At 35.2% G+C, this 15,946-nt stretch overlaps 1 long non-coding RNA gene across 2 annotated transcripts in view; it reads right to left on the reverse strand.

The window, feature by feature from the left end:
* LOC105356694 (uncharacterized) overlaps nucleotides 1-10,553 on the reverse strand; it is a 28,727-nt gene extending 18,174 nt beyond the window's left edge. Inside the window, exons 1-2 of one of the 2 annotated variants that reach the window (XR_002292591.3) lie at nucleotides 10,415-10,553; nucleotides 10,254-10,312 (exon numbers count right to left, since the gene is read on the reverse strand). This is a non-coding gene — a long non-coding RNA (uncharacterized LOC105356694). Of the gene's footprint in view, nucleotides 1-7,526; nucleotides 10,313-10,414 lie in introns of those variants that run through there. The other variant, XR_013652196.1, reaches the window with a different exon arrangement.
* Between the last annotated feature and the right edge of the window lie 5,393 nt (nucleotides 10,554-15,946).

Here is a 15,946-nt window from a genome sequence, read left to right on the forward strand (position 1 = left end):
GAAAAGAAGCAAGAAAACCAAATGCTGTTCCACCTGCCGATCAAAACAAAAAACACCCGACGAGCACCTTCAGGTTAATCACACATGTAGAAACCTTCTACAGCATAAGGGAACAAAGATAGTATTCCGAAACTTTTTCTCCAGTACTCTGCCTTTTTCTTTTTTTTTTTTTTTTACTTTCTTACAGTTTTGGCAAAGATGGCAACAATAAAGAAAGCTCCCTTGTGTTTGTTGTCACTGAATCTTTCCTCAACCAAAATTCCAATACATCCTGAGCTGGAATGGTTTAAGGTAAAGTAATTTAAACAACAGCATCAGATTCATCTCAGATTTCTGCTGGGAGTTGCTCAGGACTGGCAGACCCCGGCTCCTTTCACAGCAGAGGGATATGTGAAGCGAGTGTGACATACAAAGAGGGCAGGTGGTGCCAGTCAAGTGGAGTACACGGGAGCCGTCCCAATCTGGAGTGTCTGAACTCCATAATAAGTCTTTTTTTTCCATCTATCTTCAAATTATGTTATCAGCCCTTACAGAGCACTCATTATTCACTGTAACAAACAAACTGGAAATAGCACTCAATCCTATGGAGACAGGAGGCATGCATTCCACTGAGGGACGGGGATCGCTGTGTGAAACCAACAAGAACCGACATGACACCTGGCACTTTACAGCTAAAGTGACTTTTTTGCACACTGTTGAGCACAATAGCTAGGAATACTTTTAATTGTGCAGCTTTAGGCATACTGGGACATTAGGCAAAATCCCATAAGATTATTCATAAAAGGCTTTAAATGTGGAAGCATTTTTATGTATGCACTTAAGAAGGAAATATGATTAGCAGCATTTTAGTCCCTAAAAAACTTAAAACTAACCAAGATGTCACTGTTTTTCCTTTACGAGTATTAACTACTGTTTATCCACAATATAGATTAAGGTCAATCCATGAAATAACTGATGTCTTTGTGCTGTCAGTAGTGCTTTGGTGTTATGATGGTTGTGGTTTACAACAATCTCTTCAGAAATTTGAGGCCTTTGGGTCCAAAGACATTCACTGTGATGTGAAAAAGTGCTAAAATAATCCAAAACTCTTTAAAGGGATGTCATGAAAGGCTGGTCTCCACTTGTAAATGTGTCTTTTCTTCCTTAAATAAGTTGAATATGTTCTTAATTTAAACCTGTGGTAAAAAGAAAAGTCCTGTTAGGCTGACGTAGTGTTCATATTTTTGTGAGAAAATTAGGACAAATGAACGTCGGCACATGTTAAAAAAATCAGGAGGAAGTTTAAATAAAGATGACAGCTTCTAGTTACTATCAGACACATTTCCTAATAAGTAATGAGGATTTTATACATATTCCACTATGCTTAGTATATTAACACCAAAATTGTGGACGTATAAAACCTTACAATAAAATTTGTTTAAATAGATTTTTCTTGTTGTAACATGCATTAATGCTATCATAGGTTTGATTGACTGTATTGTATTTATGAATTTTTTTTGAAGACCCAAAGCGCTCTACAGTCACACACTGATGGCGGCTCCACTGTTGAACCTATTACCATCAGAGGTTCAGTATCTTGCCCAAGGACACTTCGACACACTGGCGGGTAGGCCGGAATTGGACCTGGAATGCTGCTTTCAGAGGTCGGCCGCCCTACCGTTGCACCCCGGTCGCCCGATGTATTAAATATATTAGTATTTTGGACAGACAAAAAGAGATGTTCTCTCATGTAGTCGGTGCAACTCTGATACAAAAAAAGTTTTCTTTTAAAAACTTCAATCTAAGAAAGCCTTCTCAAAATGTTTTAATCCCATGTTGACAATAAGATTTAAACAAAACAGTGTGGACATTTTAATCTGTATTATCTTTTAAAATAAACGTATAACTGAGTGGCTTATATGACTATTGTTCACCAAAAAATTGCAAAAAAAAGTACAATAAAGTTATAGGTATACATACATTTGTAAATAAAAAACAAATAAATCCATAACACCTCAACATTAGAAAACACTTGCATAGACTGTAAGGCTATGTCCGAACTCTTTCACATAGTGCACAACGTAGTGCGTTTGCTATTTTGTAGTTCTGTCCGAATCTACAATTCCCAAATAGAGTGCCCTCGAAATTTCCCAGAAGTCTCTGCGAAAAACCAGTGTGAAACGATGCTCACTAGATTGGCAAATAGACCACAATGCATTGTGTTTGAACATTTTTTGCGAAAAAATTGCATTTAATTTTTTAATAAACCATTAGCATTTTCATCTTCATCTTCAAAACTCCTTGGATTCATTAATGGTCATCGCAAAACAATTCTATCATTTAGATTTTCACTTTGTGAAATCGAAGACGGCAAATTCGCTGTTTAAAAAAAAAAAAAAAACTAGTGAGCATGGTGTCCGTATTGCTTTTAAAATCTAGGGCACTACCAAGTGCCGCACTAAATAGTTTTGTAGTAGTTTGCGATTAGAGTGGGAATTCGGACACAGCCTTAATCTCTAAAAATGAATCAAGAGACGAAATAGCAAATTGTTCGGTTGGGTTTATAAATAAAGATTAACAGAAAAAAAGCATAATTTTCTGCTGCAGCCTTGAAATCACTTCGTTTGGACGAGCACAGAAACATCTTGTTTCCTGTCAAGCACCAGAGAACTGAAGCCAACGTGGATGTTGCCAAAACGACCAGCACTAATTGCTTAATCGAAGAAATAATCGAATGATTAAAGCCAAAATAATCATCAGTTGTATGCATCAGCTACTTTAGGCAAAGCTTGTAAATGTCTCCCGTTAAAGTTAGTTGATGCCTGACAGGCTTCACACCATGACTAGTAACATTTAACGGATTGCAATCTATCGGTCAAATGTTAAGTGTGGAGAAGCTCCTGGGAGCTGGTATTAACAGCTGGACTGTGGAAGTCACACCTTGTCTATGCTTACATAAAAGTGAGAAACTGTGACTTTAAACAGTTTTACTGGGCAATTAGCTCATATTTAAAGGCAGTAATCTGGTGATGAAGATAAAGGGACTCAAAGGAAAACAATCTGAAAAATGGGCTGACACCATTCACATCACAGTCGGATTCCAGAGGTTATGTGCTAAGTCCTGGTTTGAGCCTCAAAGGGCAAACGCTGAACAATGAGCACTTCTGTCCGACTGTTTTGAAACACAGGCAGAGTTTAAGCACACAAACACGAAAAATATCAATTTCACATTTGGTTTAGCGCTTTCACACTTTGTGTCACTGACACCCAGAGAGAAGGGCTGTGGAAGACAAAACACAGCTCCTGGATAAGGATCATGTTAATGCCTATCAATTAGGATCAAAAAGGGATTAACCGGCATGGTTGCAGCGGTGGGATGGGAGTCCATGCATAGTCACTGAATACTGAGGGTCGCACCCCCGACTTCATTAGGCCTGACCTTTCCACGCCATTGTGTGACAGGAGAGACCCTGCAGTCGGTGGGTGCAGCCTTAACCACCTTAGCAGGCTTTCAAAAGTCAAATATAAAACAGAAAACCTGTTAGAGATCAGTGAAATATGAAATATTCACTTTTCAAAGTCCAGGGAGACTTATTAAGTTAGTGCAACTTGGTGCAGGTGGGTATTTACTCATCAAGCCCCATGCTCCATGCAAAGGAAATGATTTTCTTTTTCACCTTAGAGAGAAGTGAGATTTACTAATTAGTCATGGTGCAGCCTCCCCTCACTAAGATGTACCGCAGGGTTGACGAGCTCCAACCCTGCCTTGCTATCTTAATTCACAGAAAGGTCAAATGGCAAAGGGAAAGCAGGTATTCAAGGTGTGTTTGGAATAAGCCCCAATTAGGGAAAAATGCAAGCACACCCTCAAGTCTCACATATCCCACTTTGAAGTGAAGTTTCTGCAAAGCCCCTGCACTGGGGACATTTTATGCAGTAACATGTTTCTGAAATACTTAGTTTACTTAAAGGAAAATACCAAAACGTAAGAGTCTAACTTTGAAGACAAAAATAGAACGGGGATTTGAGATTTTGGTCAAACTGGAGCTTTAAATTTGGAAGAAAAAAAAGAATTTAAAGTGGGCTTATGGACTGTTATTAGTATTTATAACTGGAGTATAGTTTTTATGTAAGGTTTGAGTAAAAGTTACGATGTGCTTCCAGCATATTAATGCCAATCAATATTTAAAGCTAACCAAGGTTATTATTTAGGACAGCATATTACAAAAGTTGGTTTAAACCCTGGGAGAATCAGTAAGTTTTCGTTTCAATTTTTAAGATAATAATAATAATAATAATAAATATATATATATATATATATATATATATATATATATATATATATATATATATATATATATATATATATATATATATATATATATATATATATATATATCTTATTAGAAACTATTGTAAGAGAATACAAAGAGAAAAGGATCTATTACTGTTATATAGTTGGACATCAGATAAATTAGAGAAATTAAATGGATCCATTATTGACCAAAACAACAAATAGATTATTTATTTGTTCGGGGCTGTTATTCTTTATTGTCAGCCGCCCCTTTAAGTCAAAAGAAAACAATCTTTTACTTGGATATCAAGAATAAATATGGATTAATTATGTGTAAAGTTAAGATTTGATATATTTTCTAAAGGCACTTTTAGTACACAGGTTACGGAAAAATGTGTTTTTCTAAAAAATCCATCCTTCTAAACTCTGTTATTTAGCACTTTCAAAGTGCAGAGAACTCTGTGAAACCCGAGAAGTTAAGTCAATAAGCAGAAGTTCTTTTGAGGCACAGAAGTTTCTTTCCAGAAGGTAAGTACTTGTTTAAGCTGGTGTTCAGATTAAGCAAGCATGCAGCCTTGTGCTTCAGTCAGACGGTGCTCACTCTGACCCACAGCCTCCTTTTGTGGAGCTCATGAGGGTGTAATAGATGAGCACACTCCATGTAAAATTCAGAGCAGGATTTGCAGTCAAATGAAAACAGGAAGTACAGCTGAAGCCGTCACTGCGACGCTGCTGACTGGGAACGGACATGCAGCATGTGCACAAGTGAGGACTGGCTGGATCTGCTACTGCTGTAACAAAAGCAGGCAAGTGGACAACGTCTACACTCCTGTCCCAAAAGAAAGCCCTCACCTTTAATAAAACAAAAAAATAGCAACAGATATTTGCATTACAGTCAGGGGTCTCAAGGATGTAAAATCGATGTGATTTTGTAGTTTTAGTCTAAAATTTAAAAAATCTGCTTCTGTGAAGAGGTGTGACAAAAAAATCAGGCACTTTGAAAGGCCCACACATTTTTAGTATTTTCTTTGAAAACAAAAAATAGTAAAAATTTTATAAATAAAATGAACTTTTTTGTTTTGGGGTAATTTGCTAGTTTTAAATAAAAAAAAAAAACTATAAATACTAAAAAGAAATAACAACACAAGCTCAAAATCTCCAAAGACGTTCTGAATGTAAAGCTAATCTACTAATTGAATCTAACTGAAGATATAAATACTCAACATGCAGTTATAAACGTATTCATCTAATTTGCTTGCGCTATAAAATCAACAGGTCAAAACACTGATATAAAATATTAAAAGTTAGCAAAAGTACAAAAATAAAAGAATTAAGTGTCACCATCTTTCTCAATGACACTCAAACTCACGTGAAAGGCAAAAATTGATTTTTTTTTTTCTTTTTCTGTAGCAACTCAGCAAAGGCCAAAAACTCACCCATGAAATTTCTGCCAGCAGTTACAAGAAAATCTTTTGCTTAGATTTTAGATTAAAGTAGAACTTTAAAAATAATGGTCAATTTTCAAAAGATTTGCAACACGTATTTCCACCCGTTCAAAGTTTATCAAAAATAAAATGCAAATTTTCTGTACCTGCAACAAATTGTGAACCGTGCATTTTTATTTAAAAATATGTCTTTATTGTATATTTTTTATTTTGTTACAGTTTTAATACACAGTCGACATAAATTATTGGCCGTTTACGACAAAAATTTGCAAAAGCTCAATTGAATCATTTTTGTGTTTTAAAAAACATGCATAGAAATGTAATCAGTTTCTTTGTTTTAGCAAATCCAAATAAAATAGCAATTTCATCAAAAACAATCTTTAAAAGCAACAAATCATTATTATAGTATTTTAATATTAAATATATATAAAGCTTAGATTTATTAAAGCTATAATTTTACTTTTTAATCAAACAATCATAATTTTTTTATTATTTCTATACAGTAAATCAAAATATAATGCTATTCAAAGGCTTTTCTATTCATAAATATTCCTTTTGGATAAATATTAAATTTAAACAGAAGAAAATACAAATATTTTAAATTGTATATATATCATATGTTTATTTCATGCGCCTTCTTATTATTTCTTAGTTTTTTTAATGACTGAAACTGATTACGACCGAATTCTTACATTACGTATTGTTTTAAGTTGGATGTAAATATTATTTTATCACTGAATGTAAAAATACGTATTTATACATAAATAATATATAAAGAATAATTTTTTATTGTATAATTATTATTTTTATCATACAAAATATTAGGATGAATTCGACATGATTAAAATAAAACAGACGGCGTTTTAAAATAACAAAGTTGGGTTCATAAAAGCCCTTAAAACCATGCTAACGTTTCCACGCATTCGTATTTTTAATTACGATTCGCTTAAACGTTCGTTTGTTTAATTTGTATTCTTCATTTCCTGGCAATTATTCCGCCGTGATTCCCATTTTTCTCCCCAACAGCTACAGTGCAGCTCCTCTCTTTCACGTCAGCCTAAAATGGACGCTTGTGGCTCCGAGTGCTTCATGGCTAAGTCCAACAGTTGTGGGTCCCAGTTGTGATCCACGACAAGCAAATGGCACCATCCTCTTTCACCCAGCCTGGGTTTTGACTTTCAGTGTGCCTCACCAATGTCAAAGGAAAGTGTGTCATTACACAGCAAAGACTGTGAGATAAACAACAACCCTGCATTTACTGCAGGAAATGACAGGTGCTGCTTTTGTACAGAGCAAAGCTTTGAAACTTTCTCAGGTTTTACTTGCAGAAACAGAGACAGATATGCAATAAAGCCCAGGAAGCGCTAGAGCCTGGATGAAAGCTAGTTTTCACCAGTCATCATCATCAAGTCAGACCTCGTGACCAAACTGTGGGTGGAGACTATGAACCCACAGAAAAACACCATGCAGACGGAGAGCGTTTCTTGCATCAGCATTTTCCACTTAAGTAAAAATTCCACATCCATGATTAAAAAAAAAAAAAATCAGAAAGAAGTATGGATTAAAAAATGATAGCAGCAGAGAGGTACATAACAACAGGTAATTTGATTGGCTGAATGTCAGCATCGCCGGCCACAGTTCAAGCTTTCCAAATACTACTGTCTACAGAGAAGGGATATCTCCCCCCAGGCAACTAACTGCATTCAGAAACTGCAGAACTGGGAGGCATTCCTGCTTTTCTCTGCTCTGCTTTTTTTAATTAAACCTGCTCAAGTGTATTGTAATGAATAAGTAAACACAGACCTTACCATTTTGGTGGGAAAACGTATAGACTGAAGGCCTGAGAGGGTGAAAAACTATACGAAACCATGAATCCCCTGTAACAGTAAAAGACAAAACCATTAGAAACAAGTACTTTTCTACTTAAAGGCCAAAAAAACTTTTGTTGCAAAAAATTCAATTCCTAGTCTATTCCTATAGTCTATTCCTTTTTTATGCAAAAATAAAAGATCCAGACTGCGTAAACAGATTAAAAAAAAAACTTAGAACAAAATGTGCTGGTAGAACTAGTTTAATTCTAGTTTACAATTCTAATAAAAGTGTATAAATGTTCCACTTTAAGTTAGGATATATTGTACATTCTAACAGATACTTTAGTATTATTATAAGTAATGTACTTACCAAGTTTAAGCACTTTTTATTCTTAACTACCACTCAAATTTAGAAACTTTAAGTAGTTTGATTATTTTAAACGTTGTAACGCGTAAATATGACGATAATTTTACGATAACAAAATTCTTCCTTACCTTTTCTAATTGCAATTCCAGTCATTTTTGTTGCACACAGGATGAGACTTAGGACAGGCCTGCATGCTTTTGGTGAGGCTACACACCCCAGTTAAAACAATACAATCACTGAAAAGCCATTAGGCAATGAGAAGAGATGAGATAAAAGTCGGTGTCTGACAGTAGGCAAGTGTGCACAAAGATGGGGGAAATGAAGAGATCTCTTCAGGCTTCAGAAAAAAAGATAAACATCTCAGACTTTCAGAGTGAAAGTAACTATTGTTGTCAGAATGAAGCCTGGAGCACCTTTACAGTCATAGTTAGCATTTTCTGTTATCTCAGAGCTGGAGAAAACATCAGGACAGTACGAAATCTGCTCAATATGCAAATTAAAACAAATATAATCTAAGTACTTTTTAAATGTGTTAGTATTGCAAAAATTGTAAACTTAATCATTAGTTTGAGCAGGTAGATGAACAAATGGGTTTCACATTCTTTGACCAAGCTTGGAGGAAAGCTGGAAGATCTTACACTCAAACAACTTGCAAACCACTGAACCAGAAACATTTCACTGCTGTCTGCTAAATCAGTGAACTCAAAAAAAAAAAAAAAACAGAAAATACAAACAAACCTGACTTCTTTTTCAATTGCTTTTTTGTACCCAGAAAAATAATAATGGCATTTTATAAATCTAGTATTTTTAATTAAAAAAACATGGACTTTCTGCTTTCTAGAAAACATTTTTAGTACACCAAAAAGCACAAAGGTCATTGCCTAGTTTCTTTATTTTAGTTTAAATCTATTTAACATGTATGGGATTACTACTGAGCATTGATGAGTGCATTTAATAACTTGCTTAACAAATATCCTTGAGGTTGCATTGAAAAACTGTAAACAATTGTGTTTTTAAAAAAGCAAAGCTGTTCTTAAACAATCAAAAAGTTATTTTTATTTTTTAAAATTTGATGTCCTGCAGTGCTAAACATAAGACAAATAGTTAGCAACGGAAAAAAAACCATTAAAAATTGACATCTCTAGCACTTCTATCTACTTTCTTAGGTTACTTTGTATCGGACATGATACAAAGTAACCTAAGAAATCAACTTCTATCTACGTTCTTGAGATTCAACGTTTCGTTGTGATGCAAGTTACGCTAGTCATCCCACCATTGGGGTGTCATGCTTCTACAACCTTGAGCTTGCATATAGAAAGAAACCTCTAGCGCCTTAGCAGCCATCTTGCTACAAACGAGGATATAAGCTGCAATGGAAGTTAGGAGGAAGCCTCCCCAGGTCATATGACTGCACCGTCTGCAGACAACCGCAGCGACAGAGCAAAAGCGTCTAGACTTGGTCCGCCGCAGCGGCAGTAGATCAGGCACTCTCATGCTGTCCAAAGCATTGTAGTTATCATTTCATAGACAAATCATCCTGTCTGGATAGGTCTTTTTCTAAGCCTAAAGTGTGCCATTCTTCTCCTTTTAGTGTGTGTGCATATGTATATATATATATATATATATATATATATATATATATATATATATATATATATATATATATATATATATATATATATATATATATATATATATATATATATATATATATATATATATATATATATATATATATATATATGGCTAAAGGCACAGACCTGTTAGTGTTGTCTACTGAACTCCATGGTTACATATTTCCCAGCATTCAAATGGTAGAAGGAGGGGGCAACAAGAATACATGGTCGTTTTTAGACATGTAACCAACAAACAATACATTGGTAAAGTCTACTTGTGCTTTCTATAGCTTAGTTATGCTAACATGACTTTGGTATTACTAAAAAAAAAAGGTTAAAAATACATAAATTAATTAAAATAATTCTAACCATAAGGTTGATCGAGGTAGAATTTCAACTTAGCTAGGCTAACGGCAGAGGACAACAGAAGATGTCTCGCGTCAGCAGAGGTGCGTCACCTGCGCAGTAGCGGGGTGACTGAGGTCAAAGTTACCACAACTGAACTGTTTAGTATCAAGAAACTTAGAAAATACACAAACTACAGAGCGTATCTTTGGTAATCATTTCAGAAAATATTCAGCCCCAATTGTACCACGCGACTCGCTAAATATATACGCAGTAAAAAAATTTTAAAAAAAGCAAAAATATTTTACATTTTCCAGATAAACACAAATAATAACACAGGAGAAATAATGCGACTTGCTGTTGGACATTACCCTGTCGGCCGTCGTTCTTACCTACCTGAGCATAAAGAGATGTCTGCTGCCAGACTGCAGAGGAAAAACTTTCAGAGCCTTTATCTAAAATAAATAAATAAAATAAATATTCGGCTATGCGGGATGACTCGTGTGCGAAAATATCAGAGGGAGGAAAGCAAAAATAAAAAATAAAACATTTCCCACCAAGCGGCGTTTCCGTCAATTCGCGGAAATCGTAAAACTCCATTTTCCAAATTTATCGATTTCAGACAGACTCCAGACAGTCTCCCAACGGTTACGTGCCTCTTTCCCTCGCGCGTGCACGCCGAATGGCGCGGAAAGCGTCAGCAGCGGATCGGGAGCGACAGCAAAAGCGGCCAATCAGGAAGTGGAAGGGATTCCAGCATCGAATCAGAGCTTCCCGCGAGGTTTGACCCCGCCTCCCATCCTACCTCCTCACCCGTCCATTGACAGAGAGAGCCGAAGAAAACAGGTCTGAGTTAAGCAGTTCATTGAACTGAGATGTGGGTCACTGATTCTTGCCAATTCTGTCAAAGAAAATAGCAGAGGCGACTGGTATCATATCTGAGGAACGATGTTACATCTAATTAACCCACTTATGTACATTTATTTTAGTCCATATTATATTTTAACCTCCCATGAAAATTGTATTTTAGTGTTTTCAACATGTTCTTGTTGCGTTTCATTCGTGATGATGGCCATATATAAAGAAAATGCAACTTAAAATTGTATTTCTGTGTCTTATTGTGAATCAGGAGCAAAAGTAAAAAAACAAAAACAATGATATAGGTGCTACTATCAGTGGGCCATAAACTCTTTGCTCAGCTCCATTCCGATACATCCTCTTGAAGACGACCAGATCCACGTACGTCTTAATTTTCCTCATCAGAGCTGCTATCTGGCTTAAAACTGGGTAACTCTGATTTTGCTCACCATTTTTGTTGCACCGGTAATGTTAGGTTGGAGGTGTGAGGGGCTGTAAGCTAGTGGGAGAGAGTGTAAACCAAGGGATGATGGAAAATTAAAGCAGGATTGCTCCTCGCCAACAGTGGATAGATAATCGATGTACCGCACAAGTCTTTGTTTAAAACTAAACTGTATGTTACACCAGTAAACCAAATGGTGGGGAAAGTAGAAATTGTTGCATCCTTACAACATACATTTACATATGTTTAAGTTAAAAGTATCAAAAACATGTATTGTGCCATATTTAATTTATTTAGAATTGTTTTAATACATTGCACCTCTTTTAAAGGCCAACCAAAAGGTTGTCCTCCACTCTTACTTGCTCATTTGCAAATGTAAAAACAGATTTTCATAACATTTTTTGTTTGTTGTTGTTTTGTAATACCCAGAAATTGAGATTTGAAGCAAATCATGGGAAAAGCAAATTGTTGCATCCCTAGATTTTAACTTTCATCTCCTGATTTCAAAATTGAACATTTAGCATTTAGTCAATCAGTTTTCTGATTTAATTATTTGCGGTATAAACTGGCTATGTTCAGCTCCTTCAGGCAATTATTTTAGTTATTTGGCCTTAAGTAAACAGAAAATAAAAACATATTAATCACACCAGCTTTTAAAAAATAATTGAATTAATGCTTTTGCATAGTTTCACCTCCAAACATATCACAATTCTTTAATGTATTTTTTCTAATTATTAATTACATTTTCTCCCATTGTTTTTTTTCCGGCATCTAAACCCACAGCACACTTTCAGCTCTTTCTGAAAAATTCCTGCTTAAAATTGTGATTTTGGCAACCTCTAAAATTTTTGAATTAACTTTATTAACTACTGAAGTTTACCAAACAGTGCTTTACTTTAGAAACCCTCAGCAGTTTAGCAGTTAGCTACTATATTCAGTTACCAGTTTCCACCAATAACATTCATATTTGCATTATGGTAGGTAAAGCCATTCATCTTGTTGTTATTTTAATCATGAATAAAACTTGAAACTAAACTGAAACTTCTTTACTGCTTATTGGCACTAAAGCTTTTTTTATAGCTTTAGTGTGTATCTCTCAATGTGCTTATCCTTGCAAAATGAGATCAAAACTTTTTTTTTATTGCACGTAACAACTTCCAATTTGGAATTTCATTTTCTGTCAAATCTACAAAGGGCATACAGACCACTTTGTTGTCAGGAACTACTGTCCTCTGGATGGGAAATTACAAGTCTGGTCTGCTCCAGCTTTGCACCCTTTAATTTGCATTGTTATGGAAAACCACTGGATTTGGAAAGAGCTCTGAAACACTGAGGTTGCAATAATAGAGTGTGACAGCTTCCCTTTTCAAATCTATTTGGAAGTGAAATCAAAATTCCTGGGAAAGTGAATCCAAGCAGGGTGGAAACATTTGAACAGCTTTAAAACAGATATTCTAGACACTTTTTCATAAACTGCATGAATTTCAGAGGAATGATTTGTGATGCAAAAGGCTTCAGAAGCAAAAATTGGAAATATTTTAATAAATTCTGGATTGATACTGTTCACTACAGTAGTAAAAAAGGCATCATGTACAAGGGAACAAACAGCCAACCTCATTTTTACTTTTTGCGTTTTCAATCCCCAAAGTCCGTTAGAATTCAGACTATTTCCTTTCACAACAAAGTCTTTTTACGCATTTCCAAATTAAAAATCTCATGGCTGATCCCTTCCCCTCGCCCTGCCTTTCCGATATTGACCTTGTGGTGCTACAAAATAGCCTCTTCCTCACAGTGGGACCCCATAATGAGCCAGTACAATGAGGCTTCAGTTCAAGTTCACTGCTCACCTCTCTTTGGTGTCTCTTTGGGTCTTTGTTGACGTTTGTCAGCCTAGGAGGAATCTGGGAGGGGGTAAATTCTGCTGTACCCTAACAACCCTGACATTAAATGCAGACTTCGACTCTAAGATTTGATCACTAAAATGTTTACTTGATGACTTTAAGATGAAAAGTGACCAAAAGAATCTTGAATAGGACAAATGTTCGAATTTTTATTCAAACGCTGACATTTTTTAATCTTGTGTTTTTTGCTTAAACTAAGCTTATATCGATCACAAGGACATTTTTTATTTGGATGTATTAAAAGAAAAACAAATGGCCCAAATGTTTAAAAAAAAGTGTGCCATGTAAACCTTTGTTGTACTTGTTAAAATACTGTCTTTTCCTTTCAAATCTCCTAAAATTTATAGGTTGGCAGCTATAAAAACTAAATTTTGTTGTGCTCTGCAACACTTTGAAAACCAAATCTCCCTCTATAAGGAATTCAAACAGCCTCACTCAAGCAAAAACTGTACCTGATTTATATTTTTGGACACGTTTTCCATTTTGCATACTACAGGAAAACCACTAAGGTTTTGCACACTAATCGTTTTCCTGTTTCAGTTGTTACTTTGGTTTTTAGTTTTTTTTGCCATCCAGGAAATCTCAATGTTTGTGTAATCTTTTCCTGTGGCTCAGATGAGATCGGTAATAGGTAAAACGTATGAAAGAAGTGCACTCCTAAAACAAATGTTCTTCAGAATTCGAACATGGGTAAGAAATTTTCAGTTTTGCTCATTGTTCTTAAACTGTAGCTTTTTATTTGGCGCCATAACTGTGATATTCTTTTCAACATATTATTTAGGTTTTGTTTTCTATAAGCATAGAAAGATTGCTTTTTTCACTTCCCAAAGCAGAGAGCTTAATCCATTGATTTTCTGATTGTGCAGTCACTTCTGTTCTGCCTATTGTGGTGCAGCTGCAGCTTCACAAAAAATTCTAGTGTAGCGTGCTCTGCCTTCTCGCAAACCTCCATTAAATTATTCGACTCTGAAAAAGACCTTGATTGCTGAAATAATCTGACCTTTTAGCTTGTGTTTCCCATATAACGGTTTAGGAAAAACAATGTTTTTGTCTACTTTGGAAAGGATGTTTTTAATTCAGCCTATCTTATCTTGCTTTTCTTTCCTTGCTTGTCTGCTCCTCTGATTGCCTGCTCAACTGCGTGGGTCATTTACATGGAAATGCATTGGTCCTTGTACTTAAAAATTGTGATATCAACACAGCAACAGAAGTATTTAACCTCGGATTTTAGACATGCATGGAAAACTCTTTTTGTTTCTCAAGTGTGCTAAAGAAAATTGGCAAGTCTAAATAGAAAATCACGTAACAGAAGCAAACTCATGTTCGTTTTAGAGCCCAAAATTATTAATAATCAAAGTGTAAATGGTTGTCACTTGTGACCCCATGTCCTTGAATTGAGAATAATCTCTCCCCCTTTCTTTGTTGCTGTGTTGGAGACTGTGCTGTTTCAATCCTGTCCATCTTTTTCATTACCTGGCTTAGAATTGGGTATAAACCCTTGTCTGTCCATACCAGAAAAACATACCATTAACCTGAGGGTTAAAAGCTGCTATTATTTATGTAGTAGGTCTCTCTGGACAGAATGAGACAATGCACACATGTGCTAGATGCTTTCTACCAAGGCTTGGTTTATCAAAGCTCTTTAGGTGGCAGAACTCTGGCTGTGGAGGGGCACAGTGCCATTTTGGATGAACTTCTATTCCAGGCACTGGTACCTGCTCCACCTTTCTCCACAGTTTTCCTGCCTTCCCATTGCTCAGCTTATTGATCTTTTAGTTTACCAACTGGCTAGCTTTACCACAGGTCAGCTTGCGCTCAGGAAGTCTGTTTGGAGTCTTGGAGCAGGTGCCTGAATGCGCAGGTGAATCTGTGGCGCTCCCCATGGGAAAGTAGAGTAGAGCAGAAATGCAGTGAGATGCACACAGGTGCTAGGGGGGGCAACGTAAGTGAGATGAGAAGAGGGTTGTTACTTTATCGATATATGCTATTGAGCTTTGATGTATCCATTTATTTGAAGCTCCATGGCACAGACACACACAAACATATTTATAAATACACACACACACACACACACACACACACCCACACACACACACACTTATATATATATATATATATATATATATATATATATATATATATATATATATATATATATATATATATATATATATATATATATATATATATATATATATATGCTCAATTAATTTATATTTAAAACTTTTTCTGTGGCAAAGCTTGACAACCATTTTTTGTACAACCTTCTTTTATTACAGAGAGGGTTTTGATGGTATTAGACAAAAATTCCCCAAATTAATCTGAAACTGTCCAAAAAAACCTCAATTCTAAGTGGCAACATTTAGAATTGAATGTTTGCAAAAATCACAAACATTTAGATCAAACAGTTTCTATGTTTTATTGCAAAAGACTACATAAAATGAACCCATAAACAAAAACAGGTAAAACTCCATTTAACTACATACAAGTATTTTTAAAAGGGGTGTCTCAAGAATTATTTGTCATAACTCTAGCTATACTTTTGTTGCATCAAAACATGTCAACATTTTGTAAAACAATCACCTTCAATTCTGAATGAAGTCAGAGGTGTTATGGCAAACTCCCTGAGGGTTAAGTACATTTAAATAATTAGTATAAATTTATATTTACTAAATAATTTCTTTTAAGATGTTCAAAGTAAGTCAGTTTTTTTATATTATACGAAGAATACAATTATTTTAAAAAGTGGGAGTTAGCAACAACTTCCAATTAAGTAACAAATGATTATTATTATTATTTTTTTTGGAAAACAAATTACACGATTATTTACGATTCTGAAATTGTAGCTTTAATGAATAGATTGGGCTAATATGTCCATGGTTGTGTGA

This window comes from Oryzias latipes, chromosome 20 (assembly GCF_053564925.1).
Source record: "Oryzias latipes strain Hd-rR chromosome 20, Olatipes_Hd-rR_3.1".
Lineage (NCBI taxonomy): Eukaryota > Metazoa > Chordata > Actinopteri > Beloniformes > Adrianichthyidae > Oryzias > Oryzias latipes.